We start from the raw sequence: 12,746 nt of genomic DNA on the forward strand, positions 1-12,746 counted from the left end.
ATTTGCTGCGTATTCTCAGTGTTTTACATTTATTTATGTTCAGGATCACCTGCAGGTCATTTCGCAAATTAGTACTGTCTTCTGGTGTTACTACTTCCTTATAGACAACCGCATCATCTGCGAATGATTTTAAAGAGCTTTCGACGTTTTCTAGTAGATCATTTATAAACTAAACTCCACCCGAACACGCCTTGAAGGCCCAACGGTGCCGACCGGCCTCCATGTCATCCGCAGCCCGTAGGCGTCACAGGATGTGAATATGGAGCGGCATGTGGTCAGGTCAGCACACCTCTCTCCCGCCCCTGTGTCAGTGCTCAAGACCGGAGCCGCTATTTCTCAGTCAAGTAGCTCCTCAGTTTGCCTCACAAGTGCTGAGTTCACCCCACTTGCCAACAGCGCTCGGCAGACTGGATGGTCACCCATCCAAGTGCTAGCCCAGCCCGACAGCGCTTAACATCGGTGATCTGACGGGAATCGGTGTTACCACTGCGGAAAGGCCATTGGCACTAGGTCATTTATGTACGTTGTAAACAGTAACGGTCCTAAGGTGTACTCGCGAAATTATCCTTACATCTGCCGATTTTGCTCCGTTAACACTGACGAGTTGAGTTCTAACTGCAAGGAAGTCCTGAATCCAGTCGCAAATCTCGTCCGATACTCGTCAAGCTCTTATTATCTTTTCCACTAAACGGCAGTACGACACGGTGACAGTGCGGTGTCGAGGAACGCAGCACCAATCTAAGTGTCGTTATCTACAGCGCTATGGATCTCATTGAGGAACACAGCGACCTGAATTTCACAAAACCTTTGTTTGTGGAATCGATGTTGATTTTTGTAGAGGAGATTTTCATTCTCCAAAAGCGTCACAGTTCTTGAGCATAAAATATGTTCCATAATATTACAACAGACTGACGTCAACAATATAGTCCTACAAATATGTGCATCTGTCCTACGTCGCTTATTGGGATGGAAATTACCTGCGCTTTTTTCCACACACTAGGTGGTCTACGTTGCTCCAGCGATCTACGATAAGCTGGTGCTAGAATGGGAGCAAGTTCTTTCGTATAATCTTTGTCGAATATTACTGGTATCTCATCTGCTCTTGATGCCTTTCCCCTATCAAGTGCTTCTAGTTGCTTTTCTATACCACAAACGGTTACCTCAGTATCTGCCACTTCGTCGTTGGTACGATGACTGTAAAGAGGAACCGTGCTACGATCTTTCGCGGAGAAATCGTTTCGGAAGGCCAAATTCCGTATTTCGGCCTTCTCCCTGTTATCTTCCGTTTCAGTGTCTGTCTTGAGTAGCTAGCTCGACAGCCCACACGCAACGGAAATATCTTAGACCTTGCAGCTACAAACAGGCCGGACGTTATCGAAAATGTCAGTACAGAAATGGTGATTAGCGATCGTGATGTCATTATAGCAACTATGATTACGAAAGTTAATAAATCAGTCAAGAAGGCTGGTAGAGGATTTCTGCTAGATATAGCAGATAAGCAGTTGCTAGCACTTCACTTATACAGTGAACTGACATCACTTACAAAATGAAATCACTTGCAAAATAATGGAGCAGAGCAAACAGTCATTCTTTCCTGTAAGGCTTTATTACAGCAAATCTAGATTTCGGCTAGTGACTATCTGAAATATAGATTAGCTTTAATAAAGCCTGAAAGGGAAGGACGACTATTTGCTGTGCTCCAACGGTTTGAAAGTCATATCACAGTCGTTGAGGGTATTCAGCATTTCTAATGGAAGGTAACTTGATGATAACATTACTTAGTTCCAGTAAGATGGATGTAGAGGAATTATGGGCAAAGTTTAAGCAGACTGTAAATCGAGATCTGGAGAGTTATGTGCCTATGGATAGAGGATGGAAAAGATCAAAAAAATGGTTCAAATGGCTCTGAGCACTATGGGACTCAACTGTTGAGGCCATTAGTCCCCTAGAACTTAGAACTAGTTAAACCTAACTAACATAAGGACATCACACACATCCATGCCCGAGGCAGGATTCGAACCTGCGACCGTAGCGGTCTCGCGGTTCCAGACTGCAGCGCCAGAACCGCGCGGCCACTTCGGCCGGCATGGAAAAGATCCACTATGGTTCAATAACGAAATTCAGAAGATGTTGAGGCAGAGGCTGTTGCACTCTTGGCTCAAAAGAGAACGCACAAATGACGAAAAGCGAGGGTTAGTTGACATTCGTGCGTCTGTGAAAAGATCTATGCACAAAGCATACAGCTGCCACTGTCACACCTTAGAGAAAGAGCTGGCAGAGAACCCGAGAAAATTCTGGTCCTATGTAAAATCGCAAAGCAGGTCCAAGTTTTCCATTCAGTTCCTTCTTGACCAGTCTGGTGCGCTAGTTGAAGATAGCAAAACGAAAGCCGTAATTTTAAATTTCACTGGCGTAGCGAAACAACTGAAAGATTTGAAAACAAATCAATCACCAGCTCCGGATGGAATCACAGTACGAGTTTACAAAGAATACTCTACGGAACTGGAAAAAACGCACAGATTACTCCAGTATATAAGAAGGGTAAAAGAACGGACCTGTAAAATTGCAGATTATATCCTTAACTTCTGTTTACTGTAGAATCCTCGACCATATTATCAGTTCGAATTTATTAAACTTCCTCGAGACTGAGAAGCTTATGTCCACTAATCAGAATGGTTTTAGAAAGCATCGCTCGTGCGAAACTCAGCTTGCCCTTTTCTCACATGATATACTGAGAACTATGGATGAAGGGCAACAGGTAGATTCCATATTACTATATTTCCGGAAAGTATTTCACACGGTGCCCCATTGCAGGCATCAACGGTGAGTGTTCATCAGAGGCAAGGTTATCGTCGGGAGTGCCCCAGGGATGTGTGACAGGAGCCGGCCGAAGTGGCCATGCGGTTAAAGGCGCTGCAGCCTGGAACCGCAAGACCGCTACGGTCGCAGTTTCGAATCCTGCCTCGGGCATGGACGTTTGAGATGTCCTTAGGATAGTTAGGTTTAACTAGTTCTAAGTTCTAGGGGACTAATGACCTCAGCAGTTGAGTCCCATAGTGCTCAGAGCCATTTGAACCATTTTTTTTGTGTGACAGGAGCTATCTTATTATCCATATACACAAGCGATCTGATGTACAGGGTTGGCAGCAATCTTCTGTTTGCTGATGATGGTGTGGTGTATGGTAAGGTGTCCAAGTTGAGTGACTGTAGGAAGATACAAGACGACTTGGACAGAGTTTATAGTTTGTGTGATGAATGGCAGCTAGCTCTAAATGTGGAAAAATGTAAATTAATGGGGATGAGTAGGGAGAGCAGACCTGTAATGCTCGGATACAGTATCACTAGTGTCGTATGTCTAACGTTGCAAAGCGATATGAAATGGAACGAGCATGTGTCGTAGGGAAGGCGAATGGTCGACTTCGGTTTATTGGGAGAATTTTAGGAAAGAGGGGTTGACCTGTAAAAGAGGCTACATGTATGACGCTCGTCCGACCTGTTCTTGAATAGTGCTTGGGTGTTTGGGATCCGTCCTAGATCGGATTGAAGGAAAACATCGAAGTAATTCAGAGGTGGGCTGCTAGATGTGTTAGCAGTAGTTTGTAACAATACGTAAGTGTTACGGAGATGTTTCGGGAACTCAAGTGGGGACCCCTGGAAGGAGGGCGACACTACTGAAAAAATCGAGAGAAACGGCACTTGAAACTGACTGTCGAATGGTTCTACTGCCGCCAACATGCATTGCGCGTAAGGACAACGAAGATAAGACACGAGAAATAAGGGCTCTTAGACAGTCGTTTTCTCCTCGCTCTGTTTACGAGTAGACCAGGAAGGGAAATGACTAATAGGGGTACAGGGTACCCTCGGCGGTACGGTGGCTTGTGGAGTGTCTATGTAGATGTAGAAGTATGGTCACTGAGTGACTCAGTGGATGATTTCGACCCGCTTTATGATAGTAAGTTGACAAAACTTTACTTTCAAAGTCATTGAACGTGTCTGTCATTGCTCTACTTACGCTCATTTTAGTTTCACTCAGCTTTTGTTTGTGAGCTAGGTTTTGAGTTCTTTTGAATCTGAGTCGACGCTTTCTTTGTTTACGTAGGAGTCTTCTAACAAGGCTATTAAACTACGGTGCGCCATTCTCATACCTTAAGACTTGCTCGGAACATACTGGTCTAAGTCATATCCATTTGAATTTCTTCCATTCGTACTTCACATCTTTGTCCTTAGCACTGGATATTTGTTGTCGAGTACTCAAATACTCTGCAATTTGCATCCTCTCATTCTTGCTAAGTAGAAATATTTTCATATCTTTCTTAACATTCATTGAAATATTCGTAGACATAGTTGCTATTACAGCCTTATGATTGTTGATGTCGTCCTCTACATTAAGTGCTTCGATAAGTTAAGGTCCGCTGCTAGCTAGAAGTCTAAGACGTTTCCTTCTCCAGCTGGTTCTCTAATTATCAGCTCGAAAACATTATAATAATGTCACACGAATCCCTGTCTCTGGCACCAGTTTTGATAGCATGACTCTCAATATCTATAACTGGCAATTGGAAGTCACCCCCTCACCAGGCAAGTTACTACCCATATTCTGCAAGTGCTCTCTGAAGCACTGTATCACTACAGCTTCTGACCCAGGTGATCTATAAAAATTTGCCGTTTTTGAACAAGTTTTGCTGCTTTACTTCATCCAGATTAATTCACATTCACAATCTGTGATATCCTCGCTACGTACTATCGTAACACGCTGCCACGACTGGCGACTGACCTACGCTTACGTAAATATTACAATCTGAACTTAGGATTTAGTTGCTAATCACTTCCTCTTTCAGCAGACTTTCTGTTCCTAACATTATTTATGCACTATAACTTTCAACCAGCAGAAAAATGCTCCTATCGGAACACAAAAAATGCGAATATGCTCCTGTTTATTTAAAAGACTCTGGAAAATGTGGTTCCTGCTGTCTGATTATACCTTCCTCAGCACCTCCTAAACGTTTGGCAAAAACTTTGTTATGCGGACATATTTGCGCCTTTTTAATGAGCAACTTACCTCTAACCGTATCTCACTCACACCAACTAGTTCATCGCTGTAAGTCGCTCATACGTACCCACTACCAGTTGCCCTTTCTCACTCATTCATTCAACCCAACTCATTGTTATTATTTGTGTCTCTCTGCCACTATCTCCTTTGTCACAGACACTCTCGACTTCGTCGTGTCCTACTGCTACAGGCTCCTCTCACTGTCACTATCCCCCTCTTGTTCTCTCTTACTGCTACTATCTCAACCTTTCCTGCTGTATCTTCTCATTCTCACTATTTCGCTCTTTCTCGTTGTCATTGTCACACACTCCGTCTCTAATTACCTTTGGTTTTCACTGAATTTCACACACTCTTTCTCTTTATTCCCCCACCCCGCCACTATCGCCTTCACTTTTTCCCTTGCACTGTTCTGTCCCTGTCAACTATGTAACTATGTTCCACTGCCACTGTCATTCTCTCTTTCTCTAACGCTGTCATTGTCTCCTTCACTCTTTCCATAACACAGTGACTGTCTACTATCTTCCAGTCTCTTTGCCTATACCAGCATGAAATGCGCAAATGTGTTTGAGGTGGTAGGTCAGAGGGGTGTTCTGAACACAATTTCGACACAAAGCAGCTCAATAGGCTGTGGAGTGGAAGGGGTAGGCTAGCAATAGAACAGTGCATCACCATTGACTAGACACTCATTTATTGAACACATAAGTCAGGTATTACCCAAAAGGAACAATCAGTACAAAATTACAAAATAATATTCTTTTCCTTTAAGTCACTCAAACATTTAAACAGGCAAATAGCAATCATTTAACTGAAAGCCTTTTAAGAAAGCAGACTAGAAATTTTGAATGATAAGTTAAAATCATATTTAAATAGGCTCTGACCGAGCACGTATTTTAAAACGAAATATTTCCTTTAAGGAACCAGCGATCAAAATTAATTACATAATCCTCAACAACCATATTACATCCAAGACATTTAGGATTAAACAGTAATATATAACATCAGAGAGCTGCAGTCCCAAGTTTTAAGCAGCACGTTTCAGACGGACTGCACTGCAACAGTACAATACAAGTCCCTCAGAGGGTCTTCCCACACAGGAAGTTATTGCCGCAATCGACAAAATATGAACATCATTCCATGTACAGACCTAAAACGAACTAAAAGCTCTCTTAAATTTGGTACAGTTAATTCCCTTTCAACATAACATACAACTCAAGTCTAGCCCTAGGACGGCACCGGCACTCCGCAATTTAGCACACGAAAAAGTACAGCGATGCACTCATCACGTATCCTTACAAAATCCAAGAACAGAGAGCCGGCTCCCCAATAGCGCAACATTTAACCACGCGCAGCGTGCGGGTTTGTGGGATGCTGATCTCGCTCTTAATCTCAACACCTGTTCAAATACTAGTCAGCCTACAATCTTGAACCAACATAGACATTCGTTCATTTACTGCATAGAAAACCAATGTGATAGGCAAACAGACCAACATATGATAAACGCTTAAGCAATTTCCTTACTAGACAACCCTTATCAATAGTAGCCGCCATAATTTTTTTAAACGTGAGCACACCCACAATCAAAAGACAAACAACGCCAATCATAAGGACAGTAGCACGTAAGCAAGTAGCAATGGTAACTTCTGCTTAGATTGGCTGCAAATCAGCGCGTGATTTAACACACCAGAGAACAGTCTTTACAACATAACTATCAATGCAATAGCAAATTACTCACACGTGTACTCCCCCACGATTTCGATTCGCGAGCCATAGACAAAACGTGGAGAACGTATCACTTAGACCAACATAATCGTGCTCCCTCAGTTACCCCAAATTACTGACTCCCTTAGTTGCACAGCAAAGAACCAGACCCAATAAAACCAGTTTTCGCCTCTAAATTGTCACAGTACAAGTGAGAGTCAATCACAAATGTAATTTTACATCATCAGTTCCCGTATAGTCAATACAAGCGCCTGATTTTCACCCGTTTATAACGGTAGGCAGCAAGATCGTACGGAAAAGAGCGTAGACACAAGCTCTTACCAATTCTCTTCTCCGAAAGCAGCCACCGCAACTGTCGGGAACCACTGGGACATCCAATGCAAAATCGTTACTCCTTCACACAAATTACAGGACTCCCGCTTCCCGCTGCTTGCTACGGTGCCTTCCGTTCAGAGCCAACTTGTATATCTCCATGCGATAGGTCCGGTCCCACACTCGCTGCGTCAACCCGACAACCGTCTTCCACCACGTACCGGAGCACACCACCCCGGGACCTCGCCTCGTTACTCCTCGCGTAAAGCCAAGAGGGCGCTGCGTACCGCCCTCACCGTGGCAGGAAAGATAAACCACCAGAGTGGCACTATCGATATGAGCCGCCACGGCTCAGTGTTCGTATGCCAAAATTTATAGGAAAATTTTTAAAGGTGCTGAGGAAGATAGAATGTGGCAACTGGAACCAAAGTTAAAAAAACAGGAACGTAGTCTCTTTTTTTGTGCTTCGATAGGACTTTTATTCCGGTGGTTCCTTTCTTTTCTCTGCTGCAGCAGGGCGTGTGATTCATATGAAAAGAAACGTATTGGTTGATAAAATTTAGGTAGTTTACTTACGTGAAATTGAAATATCACAAAACTAATTTCACACCTAGGACCGTATTTTACATTTTAAAAAATTAATGTGCTTCAGAACTACCACAGGGGGTTCCCAGATTATAGCGGAGACGCTAGACAGCATATTTCTCCTCGCTACCTCACTTTATAAACTATGTTTTCACTTCACACCGGATTTTACGTGCGCATTTTATGCTTACATGTAGGCTAACTTTGAACCTCAATATCTCGGAAATGGATAAATATATGAAGAAAAGTTTCGTTAGAGATCGTGATCTTAGGAATACATTGTAAGCATCACAGTCATTTGCTACGCATAACCGTCTCGGAACGTGCAGTCGGGTTTTAGTGCACAAAAAACAAGTTCTGGGGTGCTTCTCAATAACGGGTGACTATTTTTGAAAACGGGGAGATGGGCCTTCTAAGATAAATGCCTAGAGAATGAATTGTTAAAATTTGTGAAATTTGCTGAGGTTATTCATTATTTATATGTCACCTCATACCGGATTACACGTGCAGAAGTAGGTTACACTATGTGATAAAAAATATCCCGACACCTAGCTGAAAATGGCTTTCAAGTTTGTGACGCCCTCCATCGGTAAAACTGGAATTCAATACGGTGTTGACCCACCCTTAGCCTTGATGTCAGATTCCACTCTCGCAGGCATACGTTCAATCAGGTGGTGAAAAGTTTCTTGTGGAATGGCAGGCCATTCTTCACGGGGTGCTGCACTGAGGAGAGGTATCGATGTCGGTCGGTGAGGCCTGACATGAAGTCGGCGTTCCAAAATATCCCAAAGGTGTCCTATAGGATTCAGGTCAGGACTCTGTGCAGGCCAGTCCATTACAGGGATGTCGTTGTAGTGCAACCACTCCGCCACAGGCTGTGCTTTAGGAACAGGTGCTCGATCGTGTTGAAAGATGCAATCGACATCCCCGAATTGCTCTTCAACAGTGGGAAGCAAGAAGGTGCTAAAAAGATAAATGTAAGCCTCTGCTGTGATAGTGCCACGAAAAACAACAAGGAGTCGAAGCCACCTCCATGAAAAACAGGACCGCATCATAACACCACCGCTTCCGAATTTTACAGTTGGCACTATACACGCTGGCATTCGCCATACCCAGACCCAGCCATCGGATGGCCACATTGTGTACTGTGATTCGTCAGTCCACACAACGTTTTTCCTCTGTTCAGTCGTCCAATGTTTACGCTCCTTACAGCAAGCGAGGCGTCGTTTGCCATTTACCGGCGTGATGTGTGGTTTATAAGCAGCCGCTAGACCATGAAATTCAAGTTCTCTCACCTTCCGCCTAACTGTCATAGTACTTACAGTGGATCCTGATGCAGTTTGGAATTTCTTTGTGATGGTCTGAATAGATGTCTGTCTATTACACACTATGAACCTCTTCAACTGTCGGCGGTCTCTGTCAGTCAACAGACGAGGTCATCTTGTACACTTTTGTGCTGTACATGTCCCTTCACGTTTCCACTTCTCCATCACATCGGAAATAGTGGACTTAGGGATGTTTAGGAGTGTGGAAATCTCGCGTACAGACATATGATACAAGTGGCACTCAATCACCTGCGCACGTTCGAAGTCCGTGAGCTCCTCGGAGCGCCCCATTCTGCCCTCTCACAATGTCTAATGACTACTGAGGTCGCTGATACGGAGTGCATGGCAGTAGTTGGTAGCGCAATGGACCTAATAAGAAAAACTTATGTTTTTGTGGGTGTCCGGATACTTTTGAACAAATAGTGCAACTTTGAACCTCCGTGTCTTGGAAATGGATAAAGATATCATGAAAAATTTTGAGTTTGTACGAGATCGAGGTGTGAGAAATACATCGTATGAATTTCGTCCATTTGTTGTGCATAGCCATTTTTGAATCCTCCTTGAAGCCACGGCGAAAATTGGCCAAGAAACCCTTTTTGCGTTTTTTCGAATTACTCATGAACTAATCGTACTTCGATAAATACCATAAAGCCCACCGTAGACCACATAAAATCCAAAAAGAACCAACCGATTTGCTCCATTTTCCTAAGCAGGAGAATGTCTATAATATTCATACTTTGACCCTGTACGGTAGCATAGTGACAAGCTATACAGATGGTCATTAGCCCAAGGACTATTCAAAACACTTGACATCTGCTTTTTCACCAGTAGAACTGAGGCACGAGCGCCGAAAAATCCCGTTTTTATGCACTGTTTTTTGTAACAATTTCGTACGCAGCCTGCCTCATGTATACAGATAAGTGATACTAATTGTGGGACCTTGGACTATCCTGCAGTTTACTGATATCATATTAACCTTTCTGTACCCGATCTGGGAGGACGAGCATTCTCTGTGGACTTTGTGGGTGATGTACCTTTGATTTTGACATGATCCTAAGGGGGAAGGGGCGGGGGAGTTCCTCTAATATAAAATGCCTCCATGTGCACTCCACACGTAGCCGCTTCCTGCGTGTAGTCCAACGCCTGACCTGTGAAGTACGTTGAGACGCACTGATAAAGGCAAGTCTTGTGGCAGAACATGTAGAGTATTTTCTACCAGAGCTATGCAAGTTTGCCCATTGAGCCTGGGTGGCTAAACATGACGCCGTAACGGATGGCCGGAATGGCCAGAGATAGCAGTCATATGTGCGTGAGGTGTAGTTGCTTGTGTGAATGAGTGTGTGTTTTTCCCTTTCTGAAAAACGCTTTGGCCGAAAGTTCAGTTTATGTGTCTTCCGTTTATCCTATCCCCAGCTCAAAGCGTCAACTTTACAGTGAGTAGCAATCTGTCCTCTTCGTAGTATTGTTTACAATTAGCACTTAGTTTGAAGTAAAGCCAGTGACGCTTGCCGGAAACTTACTCTGTCACTCGTGCGACAGGTGTCAAGCGGGCGGTTAGTTTCAGGGAGTTCCACAGGATTACCTGCGATAATTCCGGTACTCTTATCCTTGCAAGGTTCTTTGAATCTTACCCGCGTTGGCGTATCAGCAATCCTGTCAGCATCTCATCTTCGGGTCAAAAGCGTAAAAGTTATCGGGAAAAAAGTCCGTCCGTGTATTGTGCAATTCGATTATCCTTCTCTGGTAGTCTTTTTCTTGCTAGATTGAATGCTGCCTACCAGTCAACTCGATGCGCCAGGTCGAATCGCAAGCTGTACAGCGCCAGGACGGCGCTCGCTACAAACTCGGGCTGCTGCGTACATAACGCCTGTATTGATCACTGAGTGGCGAACACTGTACGAGCCTTCAGGTACCGTGTCGGTACTGCAGGAAACGCTCCTTTACTCGCATGTTTCCTCCCTCGCACGCTGTTCGTTACCGACTCAAGCCGTGTCGGCAGTTTTCATGCTCTTCAGGAGCAAGTCGCTAATGACATGGAACACCCAGTACGTTGTCAGTCGCCAGGTTTTCTTTCCCTGGTGCAATTCGCGTTCAGTTCAGGCAGAGGCGGCAGTATACGTAATCCTCCACTTCCCTACTGCAAGACATGTTTTTCGCTTTGTGTAGATGTTTCGTTTTGTGCGGGAGTTCTACGTCCCCAACATCAACCCTAAATCACTTCATTCGATGTATCTACGAATTTTACACAGTGTTCAGTTGCATTATAAAATTAAATTTTTGATGTGAGACGAGAGGAGGGGCTACTTTTTACAACGAATCGTTATACTCTCTCTCTGTTTTCCTAAGGAAAAGCCAGGGAAGCAAACCAAAGTGTATTTTATCATGACAGTCTTATTTAGTCAGAGGAATATTGTGATTTAACAGTTTGTTTTAGTACATTTGATTGAAATAATAATAATTTAAATGATGCATGTTGGTTTAAAATGTTCAGTCGGTTTCAGAAAGCATGGTTAGTTTTAATTATGTGGCACATTAATGTCTAGAGGTCAACCAAAGCATTAGTCACAATTCCCTGATTGATGGTCACACTATAGCTCCGTAATTAAAAAGTATGCAGGCAGGATTTATCTATGTGGTGAAAAATAAGTAATCTTCACAACTTGCAAAAGCTTTGGGTTACATAAATCAAAATTTATTAATTCTTTTTAAAGTCGTTTCAACGTAACGACAGAACTGAAACTTTTAAACTAAGGGACCAGAGCAGTGTAACACGTTAACTAATTAACAGTTTCCGTAAACTGCTGAAAACATTTCTAAGTTCAGCCACGAGTGTTGAAACTTAAGAGATCCACACTGACTAACCAGTGAAAATCACCAATCCAAAACGCTCGAAAACTCGCGAAAGTGGTTTAGAGTTCAATTCAGTATCATCTCGCATGAATTATTCGAAGTCCGCACACTCGCTGACTCGTCTAAATTTTCCTAAGCTCATATATGACCGTAGATTTTCTAAGTATCCGTCGCCGACACGCGGGAATATCGCAAGTCCACGACCCACACTTCTACAATTTCGAAACACTACAGCAAGGCGACACAATCGCGCTATTCACATGTTCTTACTCCTCCAGCTCTGGCGAACCAATAATCCTGGACAAAATGGCCTCACAATGTCGTTTTCAAAATTCTCAAATTTGGAAATTTGTGGTACGTCGAGAAGTAACGCCAGTTTCATCGATTTCGGGTGAGTAGTTAATTAGAAAAAAAATCGGAGGCCTTAGAACTTGAATGCACCTCGTATTGTTATTTTCCTAACTTACAGGAGCGGGTTAGGTAGCTAATAAAGACCTATGTGACTTGCCAGAGGGTAAAGTCCACAAATTGCAGCACATTCAATGAGCAGCACGTCATCATTCCTTCAAAACCCCGACAATTAGCACAATAGATGTTACACGGGACCCCTTCCGACAGCTATGGGAGGTATCAAGTATTTAGTAGCTCTGTATGATGTATTTTCCGAGTTTATAAATTCTGTCCTGTCAGAAACTGTACCTTTGCTTCCAAAAAAAGAAAACTTGTGACTGATTACATTCTGCAGAAGGGGAAACCTGCCATCTATATGTCAGAGATAATGCCACCTATTTCAGAAGTAATCAATGGAAAACTTTTATACGCGAAAAAAGAGGTAAACTACATTTTGATCTCCATGGTCAAAGCCGAAGGCAACCCAGTTGAGTGAATCTTACAAGAGTTTAACTGGT

At 43.4% G+C, this 12,746-nt stretch overlaps 1 pseudogene; it reads right to left on the reverse strand.

Annotated features, from left to right (window-relative positions):
• Window positions 1-387: 387 nt before the first annotated feature.
• Window positions 388-505, reverse strand: LOC126238155 (5S ribosomal RNA; annotated as a pseudogene).
• Between the last annotated feature and the right edge of the window lie 12,241 nt (window positions 506-12,746).

The sequence above is a fragment of the Schistocerca nitens genome, chromosome 2, assembly GCF_023898315.1.
Source record: "Schistocerca nitens isolate TAMUIC-IGC-003100 chromosome 2, iqSchNite1.1, whole genome shotgun sequence".
In the NCBI taxonomy this organism is placed as follows: domain Eukaryota; kingdom Metazoa; phylum Arthropoda; class Insecta; order Orthoptera; family Acrididae; genus Schistocerca; species Schistocerca nitens.